Source organism: Rhipicephalus microplus, unplaced genomic scaffold (genome assembly GCF_043290135.1).
Source record: "Rhipicephalus microplus isolate Deutch F79 unplaced genomic scaffold, USDA_Rmic scaffold_137, whole genome shotgun sequence".
Classification (NCBI taxonomy): domain Eukaryota; kingdom Metazoa; phylum Arthropoda; class Arachnida; order Ixodida; family Ixodidae; genus Rhipicephalus; species Rhipicephalus microplus.
The window spans coordinates 72,501-87,500 of NW_027464709.1; the positions used below are offsets into that span (position 1 = coordinate 72,501).

General features: G+C 61.4%; 3 non-coding genes across 3 annotated transcripts in view; all 3 read right to left on the bottom strand.

The window, feature by feature from the left end:
- Positions 1-165, bottom strand: part of LOC142791051 (large subunit ribosomal RNA) — a 3,958-nt gene extending 3,793 nt beyond the window's left edge. Inside the window, exon 1 of the ribosomal RNA XR_012889972.1 lies at positions 1-165. This exon is cut by the window's left edge and continues 3,793 nt beyond it. This is a non-coding gene — a ribosomal RNA (large subunit ribosomal RNA).
- A 1,154-nt stretch (positions 166-1,319) lies between these two features.
- On the bottom strand, positions 1,320-1,472 carry LOC142791100 (5.8S ribosomal RNA). Its single transcript, XR_012890008.1, has one exon. It is a non-coding gene; the product is annotated as a 5.8S ribosomal RNA (ribosomal RNA).
- Positions 1,473-3,191: 1,719 nt separating this feature from the next.
- On the bottom strand, positions 3,192-5,006 carry LOC142791096 (small subunit ribosomal RNA). The gene has a single exon (XR_012890004.1). It is a non-coding gene; the product is annotated as a small subunit ribosomal RNA (ribosomal RNA).
- Positions 5,007-15,000: the final 9,994 nt, after the last annotated feature.

Here is a 15,000-nt window from a genome sequence, read left to right on the forward strand (position 1 = left end):
GCCTCCCATACACCACATTTCCCGACCGCCTGCAAGGACGGGGGATTCGGTGCTGGGCTCGGTCCCGTTTCGCTCGCAGCTACTCGGGGAATCCCTGTTGGTTTCTTTTCCTCCGCTTAGTGATATGCTTAAATTCAGCGGGTTGTCTCGCCTGATCTGAGGTCGACAGCGGATACATTCGCTTCCATCAACTTCCTGCACGACCGCGTGCGCTCGCCCTACCAAGTGCGCCCGCAACCCTGTACAGGGCCACTTCTTCACAAGGCTGGCAATCGGCTTCCCCGCTGCACGCGTGCGGCGCACAACCGGTGTGACGTGGAAGTGACGGGACACGTTCGTAAACCCATCGCGAACCGAGTACGACGCCCTACCAAGTGCGCCCGCAACCCTGTACAGGGTCACATCTTCACAAGGCTGGCAAGCGGCATTCCGCTGCGCGCGTGCGTCGTCCGAGCAGTTGCGTGATAAACGACCGTGTCGAAAGCCCAAACACCGCCGAGGCCAGTCGCCGCCGCCGCAAGGGCAGCCACGCAGCCTGGCGAGAGGCATCGTCTCGTGTAGCGTCGCCCCCGCCCCAACTGGAGTGGCCCAGTTTTTTGAACGGGACGGGAACTGCGAAGCACTTAGACCGACGGCGGACTACGACGAGAACGCCTTAAGCTTCGCCAACGTTTCGCCAACTCGTGCGGGAGACTTTTTCCGCTTCGCGGCAAGTCGTCGCGCCGTGCTCTCCGCATCAACCGCGTACGCAGCGAACCGCAAACGTCGGGCGCAGCCTCCTCACCTCCCTGCGCTTTGCGCGCGAACGTTCCCTGTTCGCGCGGCAAAGCCTGGAGGAGGCACGGCCCCGCAGCGTGTTCGAGCGCCCGGTCTACGGGACACCCTGCTTACTTCGAGGGCAACAAGCGCAACGCAAGGCTGCGATCTCGCGCACTTTGCGCACGGCTGGAGAAGCTTTGCTGGCCGGCTTTCGCTCCTCGTGTTTACCGTGCGTTAAAGTTGCGCGTCCGTGGCTCTCGCAGCTCTTGCGCGCCCGGTCGCAGAGAGGAGTACGCAACCTCGACCGCACTTTCCCTGCAGGCTTCCTTCCGACTCGAAGTCCTGCGGCGGTCTCAACGAGGTGCCACATCCTCAATGCAGTCGGTCGCCCCCGTTTCGGTTGGGCTCTGGCACGACGGTCGCCACCGTCTCGCCCTTGAGTGGCCGCTGTTGGCGCTCGCTGTGAGGTGTTCAGCGTGCTGTCCGTGTTGCCGACGCGGTCAAAACGAGTCGACGGCTCACGTTCCCTTGTGCGCCGAAGGCTCTCTTGATATGTGATCCGACCCTCAGACAGACGAAGCCAAGGGAAGACCCAAGGCCGCAATGTGCGTTCAAAGAATCAGTGCTCAGTGTGTCCTGCAATTCACACCAAGTCTCGCAGCTGGCTGCGTTCTTCATCGACCCGAGAACCGAGTGATCCACCGCTTAGAGTCGTGAAAAAGTGTTTGTTCAATTCCGTACAGTCAAAACCAAACGTTTCTGGCACTCGGCCAAACAGTGGCCAAGAAGGGCGCTTTTCAGCGCACGCTTGGACTCCAAAACTCTGCCGCGCCTTTTTCGGCTGCCGCAAATCGAGCAAACGGTGTGTTTCGGACGGCGTTTCGCTTTCGCTACTTGCGAGTGCTTTCGTGGTCCACCCCTCTATAAATACTCGGGAGGCGTCGAAGCCGGTTCTCCAAGCCGGACCCGTAGGTATCGTTGTGTGCTCGCTCTCATTGGCCCGCCTAACCAGAAAATGCCTGCGGTACACCCATTTGGATAAGAGTGCACGCAGATGCGGGCCTCGACGGCTACACATTTCCTCGGGCGGCCGCCTCCCGGCCTCCGTGGAGCGCGGGATGCACGGTCCCATCGACAAGCCTCTCCCGTTTTTACCGTGGCGTCGCGGTTCACCACGGCAGGCGGGTCGGTCTCCTCCGCATAAAAAGGGGGACCCCCGCTTTTTGTTCCACGAAATCGCACAAGCTTTTTTCGCATCCACGGTTTGCCACCGCACACCAAAATGCCGATCCGGCTGCCTACTTTAGCCAACAGGTGGAGCCAGGCGCGCCGTACTTGCGCGGCACTTCCCACGTCCACCGAAGTCGGTGCCAAGGACCACTTTCGGCGCCGGAGCCGCGTACGAGCCTACTCGAGGCGGAAGAACGAAGCCAGCAAGGGCCTGGCCGCAAGTGCGTTCAATTGTCGGGACGTCCAAGTCCCTCGTTCTTCCGTGCTTCCTCTTTCGGCAAGTCGTTGCGGCACCTTCCCAAAGCGCGCAGACCCGCTAATCGCGACGAGCGCGACGTGGCCGTGCCGCCTTTCCCTCGGCAGCAAGCAAAACGCCTGGCAACGTCGACGCTCCCCTAACCGCGATCTCGCACCGTGTTTCGTGTGGCAAATTCAAAAGCCGGCCGGCGCTGCTGCAACCATTACGGTCGGTACGCATACGCCGCGGAGGGCGGGACGGTCATCGGAGCGTGCGGTTCCTCCATCGAGTACTGCGCACCTCGGCCGTCGCATCGCCGTGCCATGACCGGCCGCGCGTCAACGCGAACCGGTGCCAGCGAGATCCCTCGCCTGCAAGAACCGACCGGCAGCCTCCGTCACCCGAGGACGCGGAGGCGCTTGCCGCGGACGGCGGGACGGTATGCACTGGTGCACAGCGGACCCGTCACATCGCCAGTTCCTTGACCGACCGCCGACGCTTGTGCCGTTCCTCTCGTACTTGGCAGTCGCCGCGCGATTGTCGGGTCTCGTTCTTGCACGCTCGAACGGTCGGGAGGGCACTCGGCTGGCGTTTCGGGAACGCGCAGCCTCGCCTTCTACCGACGTAACCACGACTCGCCGTTCGCGCTCCGCCGCTCCTGTTTACAGTACTAGGCGGTCCCGCAGCGGTCGGGTCGCGCATTTCGAGCGCTTCGAGCCACGGTGCTGTGGCGGGTCGAAAGCCGACCTATGAGTGCGTTGCGCCGTTTGTACCCGCGTCCGCCACCTGGCCGACCGTCCAAGGTCGCGGTGTTGGCGTCCGCTGGGCGCAACAATTTGTCACGGGGTGCCGCTCCACATTCAGGCAGCCCCGTGGGGAAAAGCCGACCCCGCGTCCAAACGGGGTCAGCGGCAGAAAGTGTCGGGCGCAGACGCAGCTGAGGCGCTCACCCTTCACAATCCGTTAATGATCCTTCCGCAGGTTCACCTACGGAAACCTTGTTACGACTTTTACTTCCTCTAAATGATCAAGTTTGGTCATCTTTCCAACAGACCGGCGCAACCGAAAGGCCGCGCCGGACATCGGTCCGAAGACCTCACTAAATCATTCAATCGGTAGTAGCGACGGGCGGTGTGTACAAAGGGCAGGGACGTAATCAACGCGAGCTTATGACTCGCGCTTACTGGGAATTCCTCGTTCAAGGGGAACAATTGCAAGCCCCTATCCCAATCACGAAAGAAGTTCCACGGGTTACCCAGTCTTTTCAGACAGGGATAAAGACACGCTGCTTCCTTCAGTGTAGCGCGCGTGCGGCCCCGGACATCTAAGGGCATCACAGACCTGTTATTGCTCTGTTTCGTGCGGCTAGGAGCCGCTTGTCCCTCTAAGAAGGTTGTAAGGTGCTGGGAACCCCGCACCTATTTAATAGGCTAGAGTCTCGTTCGTTATCGGAATTAACCAGACAAATCGCTCCACCAACTAAGAACGGCCATGCACCACCATCCACCGAATCAAGAAAGAGCTCTCAATCTGTCAATCCTCCCAGTGTCCGGGCCGGGTAAGTTTTCCCGTGTTGAGTCAAATTAAGCCGCAGGCTCCACTCCTGGTGGTGCCCTTCCGTCAATTCCTTTAAGTTTCAGCTTTGCAACCATACTTCCCCCGGAACCCAAATACTTTGGTTTCCCGGAAGCTGCCCGCCGAGTCATTTGAGTAACTCAGGCGGATCGCTGGTTGGCATCGTTTATGGTCAGAACTAGGGCGGTATCTGATCGCCTTCGAACCTCTGACTTTCGTTCTTGATCAATGAAAACATTCTTGGCAAATGCTTTCGCAGTAGTTCGTCTTGCGACGGTCCAAGAATTTCACCTCTAGCGCCGCAATACGAATGCCCCCGTCCGTCCCTCTTAATCATTACCTCGTATTCCAAAAACCAACAGAACAGAAACGAGGTCTTGTTCTATTATTCCATGCAAGTTTATTCAGGCGACTCGCCTGCGTTGAGCACTCTAATTTTTTCAAAGTAAAAGCACCGGCCATCTCGAGGCACACAATGAAGTGCACCAAGAAAGAACCGGCATGATGTTCAGTCCGAGCCGTCGCATCGGGTAGATGCACTACTCGTCTGGAACTGAGATCCAACTACGAGCTTTTTAACCGCAGCAGCTTTAGTATACGCTATTGGAGCTGGAATTACCGCGGCTGCTGGCACCAGACTTGCCCTCCAATTGATCCTCGTTAAAGGATTTAGAGTGTACTCATTTCAATTACGGGGCCTCAAAAGAGTCCCGTATTGTTATTTTTCGTCACTACCTCCCCGTGCCGGGAGTGGGTAATTTGCGCGCCTGCTGCCTTCCTTGGATGTGGTAGCCGTTTCTCAGGCTCCCTCTCCGGAATCGAACCCTGATTCTCCGTTACCCGTAACAACCATGGTAAGCAAGTAACCTACCATCGAAAGTTGATAAGGCAGACACTTGAAAGAAACGTCGCCGGCTCGTGGCCATGCGATCAGCACAAAGTTATCCAGAGTCACCACACAATACGGGCCGAAACCCGATCGATCTTGGTCTAATAAAAGCACCCGTTACCCAAAGGGCTCCAGGCTCACTGCATGTATTAGCTCTAGAATTGCCACAGTTATCCAAGTAGGAAGAAACGATCTAAGGAACCATAACTGATTTAATGAGCCATTCGCGGTTTCGCCTTATTTCGGCATGTACTTAGACATGCATGGCTTAATCTTTGAGACAAGCATATGATTACTGGCAGGATCAACCAGGTAATCGTTCGACTGCGCGTCCGTCCTCGCCTTCGGCGGGCCGGACGCAGTCTGTGTGCGGCGGAGGCCACCTTCAGGCGCCCCAACACGCTTATTTTGCACTCCGAGATGACGGCGTTCGAGCTCGCTACGGCACAACCTTCCCGAAAGACGAGTGGGAGCCGTGCGGCAAGAAGCACGTTCATGCTCGCTCTTTTTCGTTGCATCGACTCGGTCGCGCCGTGCGGGTTGCCCAAGCCCGCTGCACTGTCGGTGGACCGGCCGGAACTAGCAACGGAGCCGAGACTGCAAAGCCGCCAGACGACGGGTCACGCCCGCGTCTTCGGCGCTTTCGCATCTGAATCGCCCGAGGACGACACGGAACACACCTCGATATCGTGGTAAAACGGCACCGTCCGACAACCAGCCCCTAACGCATCAAGCGGATGAGGCTGCAGACGACTGCCGTGGATTCCCCTGGAGCAGACCCGAGGACACGCTTGACGAGGCCGAAGCCCGCCGCATATCAGACACCCGGTCGCTTTCGCGTACGCCGCTCACGAGAACCCCCACATAATAGCAGCGATAAGTACCCAGACCTCCTTGGGCACTAATACGAGCGTACTCGAGAAAATTTCACCGCGGGTGTGCCCCGAAACGTGTGGCACGTTGAGCGTGCCACAAGTCTACGTCGCTCTCAAACCCGCCGAGGTCGTAGAATTTGCGACCCTACTCACGAAATTCCCACCGAGGATACGGCCGCAAACGTACCGCACCTTGGGTAGGCCACGAGTTTGTGCAACACTACGCTGACGGCACAGCACCGAGGTCGTGCGCGCACGCACGGGAAAATTCCGCCGCGGTTTCTGCCGAAAACGTGAGGCACCACGACTCTCCGCAAGTTCGCGTCGACTGCGAAAGACCGAAGTCGTGAACGACGTGTCCGCTACTCGCCGCCGACACGCTGGACACCAAACGTACAACGACTCGACGGCGTCGTAGAGGCCCACGACGCGGTTTTCCTTAACGACGTCTCGGCGTGGCACCGACAGGTTAGAACGGCCGACCAACGTTCCCTGTCCGCCGTTCGGCTCAGTCGAAGGGCTCGGCGACTTCGGCAACGCTGCGAAGCCGCACGGTGACGCACGCCATGTCCCCATTTTTTTTTTCTTTCTGCGTCTGCCGGGGTGCCCCTATAATAGCAGCGATAAGCACCCAGACCGCCGTGGGTCGCTCGCCCCGGCTGACGTGGTTTTTCGTACTCCTGCGGCGGTCGCCGTCAAGCACGTCCAAATACGCTACTTTCGTGGGCGCATTCACGCTCTTTCGCTTCGCCGGAGTGCCAGCACTCACTCTGCCAAAAACGGCGAACATCCGAGCGGCGGTTCCCACTTTTGCGTCGGCGTCGCAAACCCCGCCCCGGCAGACGAGGTTTGCCGTACTCGTGCGACGGTGGCCGGCGGGCACGTCGAAAGACGCCGATATCGTGCGCGAATTGGCGCACCTTGGCTTCACCGGAGTGCCGCCACTGACTCCTCCAAAAACGGCGAAGATCCGAGCGGCGCTTCCCACTTTCGCATCGGCGTCCCGAACTCCGCCCCGGCTGACGCGGTTTACCGTACTCGTGCGACGGTCGCCGGCGAGCACGTGGAAAGACGCCGATATCGTGCCCGAATCGGCTCCGTTCGGCTTCGCCGGAGTGCCAGCACTGGCTCGGCGAAAGACGACGAACATCCGAGCGACGGTTCTCACTATTGCGTACGCGTCGCAAACCCCGCCCCGGCAGACGCACTTTGCCGTACTCGTGCGACGGTCGCCGGCGAGCACGTAGAAAGACGCCGATATCGTGCCGGAATCGGCCCCGTTTGGCTTCGCCGGAGTGCCAGCACTCACTCGGCCACAAACGGCGAACATCCGAGCGGCGGTTCCCACTTAGCCGTCGGCGTCCCGAACTCCGCCCCGGCAGACGCGGTTGCCGAGCTCGTGCGACTAGCGACCGCGAAGCCGTCTCGCGACGCCGCTTTCGTGCGCGGCTCCCACTGCGACCTGGGTCACCCGAGGTCGACGAGCAAAAAAGAATGTCGAAAAAAATTTTTTTTTTTTTTTGCGTCTGCCGGGGTGCCCCTATAATAGCAGCGATAAGCACCCAGACCGCCATGGGTCGCTCGCCCCGGCTGACGTGGTTTTTCGTTTTCCTGCGGTGGTCGTCGTCAAGCACGTCCAAACACGCCACTTTCGTGGGCGCATTCGCGCTCTTTCGCTTCGCCGGAGTGCCAGCACTCACTCTGCCAAAAACGGCGAACATCCTAGTGGCGGTTCCCACTTTTGCGTCGGCGTCGCCAACCCCGCCCCGGCATACGCGGTTTGCCGTACTCGTGCGGCGGTGGCCGGCGGGCACGTCGAAAGACACCGATATCGTGCGCGAGTCGATGCTTCTTGGTCTCGCAGGAGGGCCGCCACTCACTCCTGCAAAAACGGCGAAGATCCGAGCGGCGCTTCCCACTTTTTCGTCGGCATCGCAAACCTCGCCCCGGCAGACGCGCTTTGCCGTACTCGTGCGACGGTCGCCGGCGAGCACGTCGAAATACGCCGATATCGTGCCCGAATCGGCCCCGTTTCGCTTCGCCGGAGTGCCAGCACTCACTCGGCCAAAAACGGCGAACATCCGAGCAGCGGTACCCACTTAGCCGTCGGCATCCCGAACTCCGCGCCGGCTGACGCGGTTGCCGAGCTCGTGCGACTAGCGACCGCGAACGCGTCTCGCGACGCCGCTTTCGTGCGCGGCTCCCATTGCGACCTGGGTTACCCGAGCTCGACCAGCAAAAAAGAAGGTCGAAAAAAAATTTTTTTTTTCTGCGTCTGCCGGGGTGCCCCTATAATAGCAGCGATAAGCACCCAGACCGCCGTGGGTCGCTCGCCCCGGCTGACGTGGTTTTTCGTACTCCTGCAGCGGTCGCCGTCAAGCACGTCCAAATACGCCACTTTCGTGGGCGCTTTCGCGCTCTTTCGCGTCGCCGGTGTGCCAGCACTCACTCTGCCAAAAACGGCCAACATCCGAGCGGCGGTTCCCACTTTTGCGTCGGCGTCGTAAACCCCGCCCCGGCAGACGCGGTTTGCCCTACTCGTGCGACGGTCGCCGGCGAGCGCGTCGAAAGACGCCGATATCGTGCGCTAATTGGCGCTCCTTGGCTTCTCCGGAGTGCCGCCACTCACTCCTCCAAAAACGGCGAAGATCCGAGCGGCGTTCTCCACTTTCGCATCGGCGTCCCGAACTCCGCCCGGGCTGACGCGGTTTACCGTACTCGTGCGACGGTCGCCGCCGGGCACGTCGAAAGACGCCGATATCGTGCCGTAATCGGCCCCGTTTGGCTTCGCCCGAGTGCCAGCACTCACTCGGCCAAAAACGGCGAACATCCGAGCAGCGTTTCCCACTTTCGCATCGGCGTCCCGAAGCCCGCCCCGGCAGACGCGGTTTGCCCTACTCGAGCGACGGTCGCCGGCGATCACGTCGAAAGGCGCCGAATTCGTGCACGAATCGATGCTTCTTGGTCTCGCAGGAGGGCCGCCACTCACTCCTGCAAAAACGGCGAAGATCCGAGTTGCGCTTCCCACTTTTTCGTCGGCGTCCCGAACTACGCCCCGGCTGACGCGGTTTACCGTACTCGTGCGACGGTCGCCGGCGGGCACTTCAAAATACGCCGATTTCGTGGGCGCATTCACGCTGTTTCGCTTCCCCGGAGTGCCAACACTCACTCTGCCGAAAGCGGCGATCATCCGAGCGGCGGTTCCCACTTTTGCGTCGGCTTCGCAAACGGCGCCCCGGCAGACGCGCTCGTGCGACGTACTCGTGCGACGGTCGCCGGCGAGCACGTCGAAAGACGCCGATATCGTGCTCGAATCGACCCCGTTTCGCTTCGCCGGAGTGCTGCCAGTCACGGCGCAGAAAACGGCGAACAAGTGTTTTTTTTTTTTTTCCTAGAATTTGTGTTATAGAAGGCACATTTGATATCGGACGATAATTTTCAACTTTATCACGCGCACCGATTTTCGTGTAGAGGTTTGCAAGTTTATGGGAATTTCTCCACTTGGAATAATGCGATTTAGTAGTACTACGAGAACTTCATGGATGTACTCAAGGGTACGGGGCAAGTCAGTTACGTCAACACCTGCAGATTTTTTACACTTCAAACTGAAAATTGTTGGTTGTGAGTCCTCGTGTGATATTAAAGGCCGATTCGCTAACACATAGAACAAAGAAAGAAAGGAAGAAAAAACGCCCGCGCTCGCTCAAGAAACCTGGGTTCGCAACAAGTGGCAACAACAAGCAACCGAGCGAGTGCGCCAAAACCCGTGGCGGCCGAACAAACGCGAAGTCCCAACCGCGTCAGCCGGGGCGGCACGGGACAGGAAAAATCACTTCAGCCGGGGCGGCGGGGCACCGAATAAACCTCGTCACCTCGTCGCAGGATAAAAGAGGAAACAAAAAGTCTAAACAGCGTCTGCTGGAGCGAATGCGTAATAAAACAACAACAACAACAAAAAAAAACACCCGCGCTCAAGAAGTCTGCAATCCTCACAAAAGGCGACTGTGACCGAGCAGCGTCAGCCGGGGCCGTGCGGAAACGGAAAAACCGCGACTACCGGGGCGTCGAGGCACCGAAAAATCCACTTCAGCCGCGGCGAAAAAAAAAAACAAAAAGAAAGACGGAGGGGGGGGGGGGAACCACGTCTGCCGGGGCGAAGGAAAAAAAAAAACGCGTCTGCCGGGGCGAGCCCGGGTGCGGCACCACCGGGAAAACTGTGGCAAACAGACATGGCGATCGAGTGAGTGGGCCGCCAGCCAGGCTCAGCCAAAAAGTGCAAAGTCCGAACTGCGTCAGCCGGGGCGGCAAAAACCGCGTCAGCCGGGGCGGCGCAAAAAACCGCGTCTGCCGGGGCGGCACGAAACCGCGTCAGCCGGGGCGGGGCGAAAACTGCGTCAGCCGGGGCGAAAGAAAAAAAAAACGCGTCTGCCGGGGCAAGCCCGGGTGCGGCACCACCGGGAAAACTGTGGCAAACAGACATGGCGATCGAGTGAGTGGGCCGCCAGCCAGGCACAGCCGAAAAGTGCAAAGTCCGAACCGTGTCAGCCGGGGCGACGCAAAAACCGCGTCAGCCGGGGCGGCGCGAAAACCGCGTCAGCCGGGGCGGCACGAAACCGCGTCAGCCGGGGCGGCGCGAAAACTGCGTCAGCCGGGGCGGCGCGAAAACCTCGTCAGCCGGGGCGAGCGAAAAGGGGGGGGGGGGAACCACGTCTGCCGGGGCGAAAGAAAAAAAAACGCGTCTGCCGGGGCGAGCCCGGGTGCGGCACCACCGGGAAGACTGTGGCAAACAGACATGGCGATCGAGTGAGTGGGCCGCCAGCCAGGCTCAGCCCAAAAAGTGCTAAGTCCGAACTGCGTCAGCCGGGGCGGCGCGAAAACCGCGTCTGCCGGGGCGGCACGAAACCGCGTCAGCCGGGGCGGCGCGAAAACTGCGTCAGCCGGGGCGAGCCCGGGTGCGGCACCACCGGGAAAACTGTGGCAAACAGACATGGCGATCGAGTGAGTGGGCCGCCAGCCAGGCACAGCCGAAAAGTGCTAAGTCCGAACTGCGTCAGCCGGGGCGGCAAAAACCGCGTCAGCCGGGGCGGCGCAAAAAACCGCGTCTGCCGGGGCGGCACGAAACCGCGTCAGCCGGGGCGGCGCGAAAACTGCGTCAGCCGGGGCGAAAGAAAAAAAAAAACGCGTCTGCCGGGGCGAGCCCGGGTGCGGCACCACCGGGAAAACTGTGGCAAACAGACATGGCGATCGAGTGAGTGGGCCGCCAGCCAGGCACAGCCGAAAAGTGCTAAGTCCGAACTGCGTCTGCCGGGGCGGCACGAAACCGCGTCAGCCGGGGCGGCGCGAAAACCGCGTCTGCCGGGGCGGCACGAAACCGCGTCAGCCGGGGCGGCGCGAAAACTGCGTCAGCCGGGGCGAGCCCGGGTGCGGCACCACCGGGAAAACTGTGGCAAACAGACATGGCGATTGAGTGAGTGGGCCGCCAGCCAGGCACAGCCGAAAAGTGCTAAGTCCGAACTGCGTCTGCCGGGGCGGCACGAAACCGCGTCAGCCGGGGCGGCGCGAAAACCGCGTCTGCCGGGGCGGCACGAAACCGCGTCAGCCGGGGCGGCGCGAAAACTGCGTCAGCCGGGGCGAGCCCGGGTGCGGCACCACCGGGAAAACTGTGGCAAACAGACATGGCGATCGAGTGAGTGGGCCGCCAGCCAGGCACAGCCGAAAAGTGCAAAGTCCGAACCGTGTCAGCCGGGGCGACGCAAAAACCGCGTCAGCCGGGGCGGCGCGAAAACCGCGTCAGCCGGGGCGGCACGAAACCGCGTCAGCCGGGGCGGCGCGAAAACTGCGTCAGCCGGGGCGGCGCGAAAACCTCGTCAGCCGGGGCGAGCGAAAAGGGGGGGGGGGAACCACGTCTGCCGGGGCGAAAGAAAAAAAAACGCGTCTGCCGGGGCGAGCCCGGGTGCGGCACCACCGGGAAGACTGTGGCAAACAGACATGGCGATCGAGTGAGTGGGCCGCCAGCCAGGCTCAGCCCAAAAAGTGCTAAGTCCGAACTGCGTCAGCCGGGGCGGCGCGAAAACCGCGTCTGCCGGGGCGGCACGAAACCGCGTCAGCCGGGGCGGCCCGGGTGCGGCACCACCGGGAAAACTGTGGCAAACAGACATGGCGATCGAGTGAGTGGGCCGCCAGCCAGGCACAGCCGAAAAGTGCTAAGTCCGAACTGCGTCAGCCGGGGCGGCAAAAACCGCGTCAGCCGGGGCGGCGCAAAAAACCGCGTCTGCCGGGGCGGCACGAAACCGCGTCAGCCGGGGCGGCGCGAAAACTGCGTCAGCCGGGGCGAAAGAAAAAAAAAAACGCGTCTGCCGGGGCGAGCCCGGGTGCGGCACCACCGGGAAAACTGTGGCAAACAGACATGGCGATCGAGTGAGTGGGCCGCCAGCCAGGCACAGCCGAAAAGTGCTAAGTCCGAACTGCGTCTGCCGGGGCGGCACGAAACCGCGTCAGCCGGGGCGGCGCGAAAACCGCGTCTGCCGGGGCGGCACGAAACCGCGTCAGCCGGGGCGGCGCGAAAACTGCGTCAGCCGGGGCGAGCCCGGGTGCGGCACCACCGGGAAAACTGTGGCAAACAGACATGGCGATTGAGTGAGTGGGCCGCCAGCCAGGCACAGCCGAAAAGTGCTAAGTCCGAACTGCGTCTGCCGGGGCGGCACGAAACCGCGTCAGCCGGGGCGGCGCGAAAACCGCGTCTGCCGGGGCGGCACGAAACCGCGTCAGCCGGGGCGGCGCGAAAACTGCGTCAGCCGGGGCGAGCCCGGGTGCGGCACCACCGGGAAAACTGTGGCAAACAGACATGGCGATCGAGTGAGTGGGCCGCCAGCCAGGCACAGCCGAAAAGTGCAAAGTCCGAACCGTGTCAGCCGGGGCGACGCAAAAACCGCGTCAGCCGGGGCGGCGCGAAAACCGCGTCAGCCGGGGCGGCGCGAAAACTGCGTCAGCCGGGGCGGCGCGAAAACCTCGTCAGCCGGGGCGAGCGAAAAGGGGGGGGGGGAACCACGTCTGCCGGGGCGAAAGAAAAAAAAACGCGTCTGCCGGGGCGAGCCCGGGTGCGGCACCACCGGGAAGACTGTGGCAAACAGACATGGCGATCGAGTGAGTGGGCCGCCAGCCAGGCTCAGCCCAAAAAGTGCTAAGTCCGAACTGCGTCAGCCGGGGCGGCGCGAAAACCGCGTCTGCCGGGGCGGCACGAAACCGCGTCAGCCGGGGCGGCGCGAAAACTGCGTCAGCCGGGGCGAGCCCGGGTGCGGCACCACCGGGAAAACTGTGGCAAACAGACATGGCGATCGAGTGAGTGGGCCGCCAGCCAGGCACAGCCGAAAAGTGCTAAGTCCGAACTGCGTCAGCCGGGGCGGCAAAAACCGCGTCAGCCGGGGCGGCGCAAAAAACCGCGTCTGCCGGGGCGGCACGAAACCGCGTCAGCCGGGGCGGCGCGAAAACTGCGTCAGCCGGGGCGAAAGAAAAAAAAAAACGCGTCTGCCGGGGCGAGCCCGGGTGCGGCACCACCGGGAAAACTGTGGCAAACAGACATGGCGATCGAGTGAGTGGGCCGCCAGCCAGGCACAGCCGAAAAGTGCTAAGTCCGAACTGCGTCTGCCGGGGCGGCACGAAACCGCGTCAGCCGGGGCGGCGCGAAAACCGCGTCTGCCGGGGCGGCACGAAACCGCGTCAGCCGGGGCGGCGCGAAAACTGCGTCAGCCGGGGCGAGCCCGGGTGCGGCACCACCGGGAAAACTGTGGCAAACAGACATGGCGATTGAGTGAGTGGGCCGCCAGCCAGGCACAGCCGAAAAGTGCCAAGTCCGAACTGCGTCTGCCGGGGCGGCACGAAACCGCGTCAGCCGGGGCGGCGCGAAAACCGCGTCTGCCGGGGCGGCACGAAACCGCGTCAGCCGGGGCGGCGCGAAAACTGCGTCAGCCGGGGCGAGCCCGGGTGCGGCACCACCGGGAAAACTGTGGCAAACAGACATGGCGATCGAGTGAGTGGGCCGCCAGCCAGGCACAGCCGAAAAGTGCTAAGTCCGAACTGCGTCAGCCGGGGCGGCAAAAACCGCGTCAGCCGGGGCGGCGCAAAAACCGCGTCTGCCGGGGCGAAATCAAAAAAAAAAACAAAGAAAAAAGCCCGCGCTTAATCAAAAGAAAACAAAGAAAAAAGCTTGCGCTTAATCAAAAGAAAACAAACAAAAAAAGTTCGCGCTTAAGCCTGGCGGTGGAACCACCGGGGCAAACAGACCTGGCGATCGAGTGAGTGGGCCGCCAGCCGGGGTGAGCCAAAAAGTGCAAAGTCCGAACCGCGTCAGCCGGGGCGACGCAAAAACCGCGTCAGCCGGGGCGGCGCGAAAACCGCGTCAGCCGGGGCGGCGCGAAAACCGCGTCAGCCGGGGCGGCGCAAAAACTGCGTCAGCCGGGGCGGCACGGAAAAACGAAAACCGCGTCAGCCGGGGCGGCACGGAAAAACGAAAACCGCGTCAGCCGGGGCGACATCAAAATGAGGAAAAAAAAAAAAAACTGCCTTAGGACACCTGCGTACACTTTCATGCGTTTGGGCATATCTCTCTGTAACACGCGCGCCCCTCGTTACGCGCGGCACTCTGTTTTCTCCGACACCCATATTTCGGCGGCATGTGGCACGCGCGCCCGTCCCTACGCACGGCACACCGCAGTGCTTTCTCGATATTTTTCTTTTCCTCCAACACCGTCATCTATAGGCTTTTAGTGACCTGTTGCTCGTGGCACAAGTTCGCTAGCTCTGACACCTCTTGCATGCGCACCGTTTTTGCGCACGGTGCTATGCCGCAAAGCACGGCAGTCGCATGCGTTTCTCTCAGGCACCTCTTTTTTGACACAACGCTGTGGTGCTTAGAAACACACGCGCCGCTTTTGCGCACAGAACTCCACCGTACAGCACGGTAGTCACGTTTGTTCCACACGAACAGCAGTGTGCATCGTGCTACGACACTTTGAAAGCTTTTTCTTCCGAGTCTCGACCGCGCTGTTCCTTTCGTACTTGGCGCGATTTTGGGACCAGCTTTGTTTTAAACCCCTACTGCGCGCCGTTCCTTTCGTACTTGGCGCGGTTCAGGGTTTGTTTCGAGCCCTTAGCCGCGCTGTTCCCTCCGTACTTGGCGCGGTTTAGGGTCGAGCTTTGTCTCGAGCCCTCTCCGCGCCGTTCCTTCCGTACTTGGCGCGGTTTAGGGTTTGTTTCGAGCCCTTAGCCGCGCTGTTCCCTCCGTACTTGGCGCGGTTTAGGGTTTGTTTCGAGCCCTTAGCCGCGCTGTTCCCTCCGTACTTGGCGCGGTTTAGGGTCGAGCTTTGTCTCGAGCCCTCTCCGCGCCGTTCCTTCCGTACTTGGCGCGGTTTAGGGCCGAGCTTTGTCTCGAGCCCCTA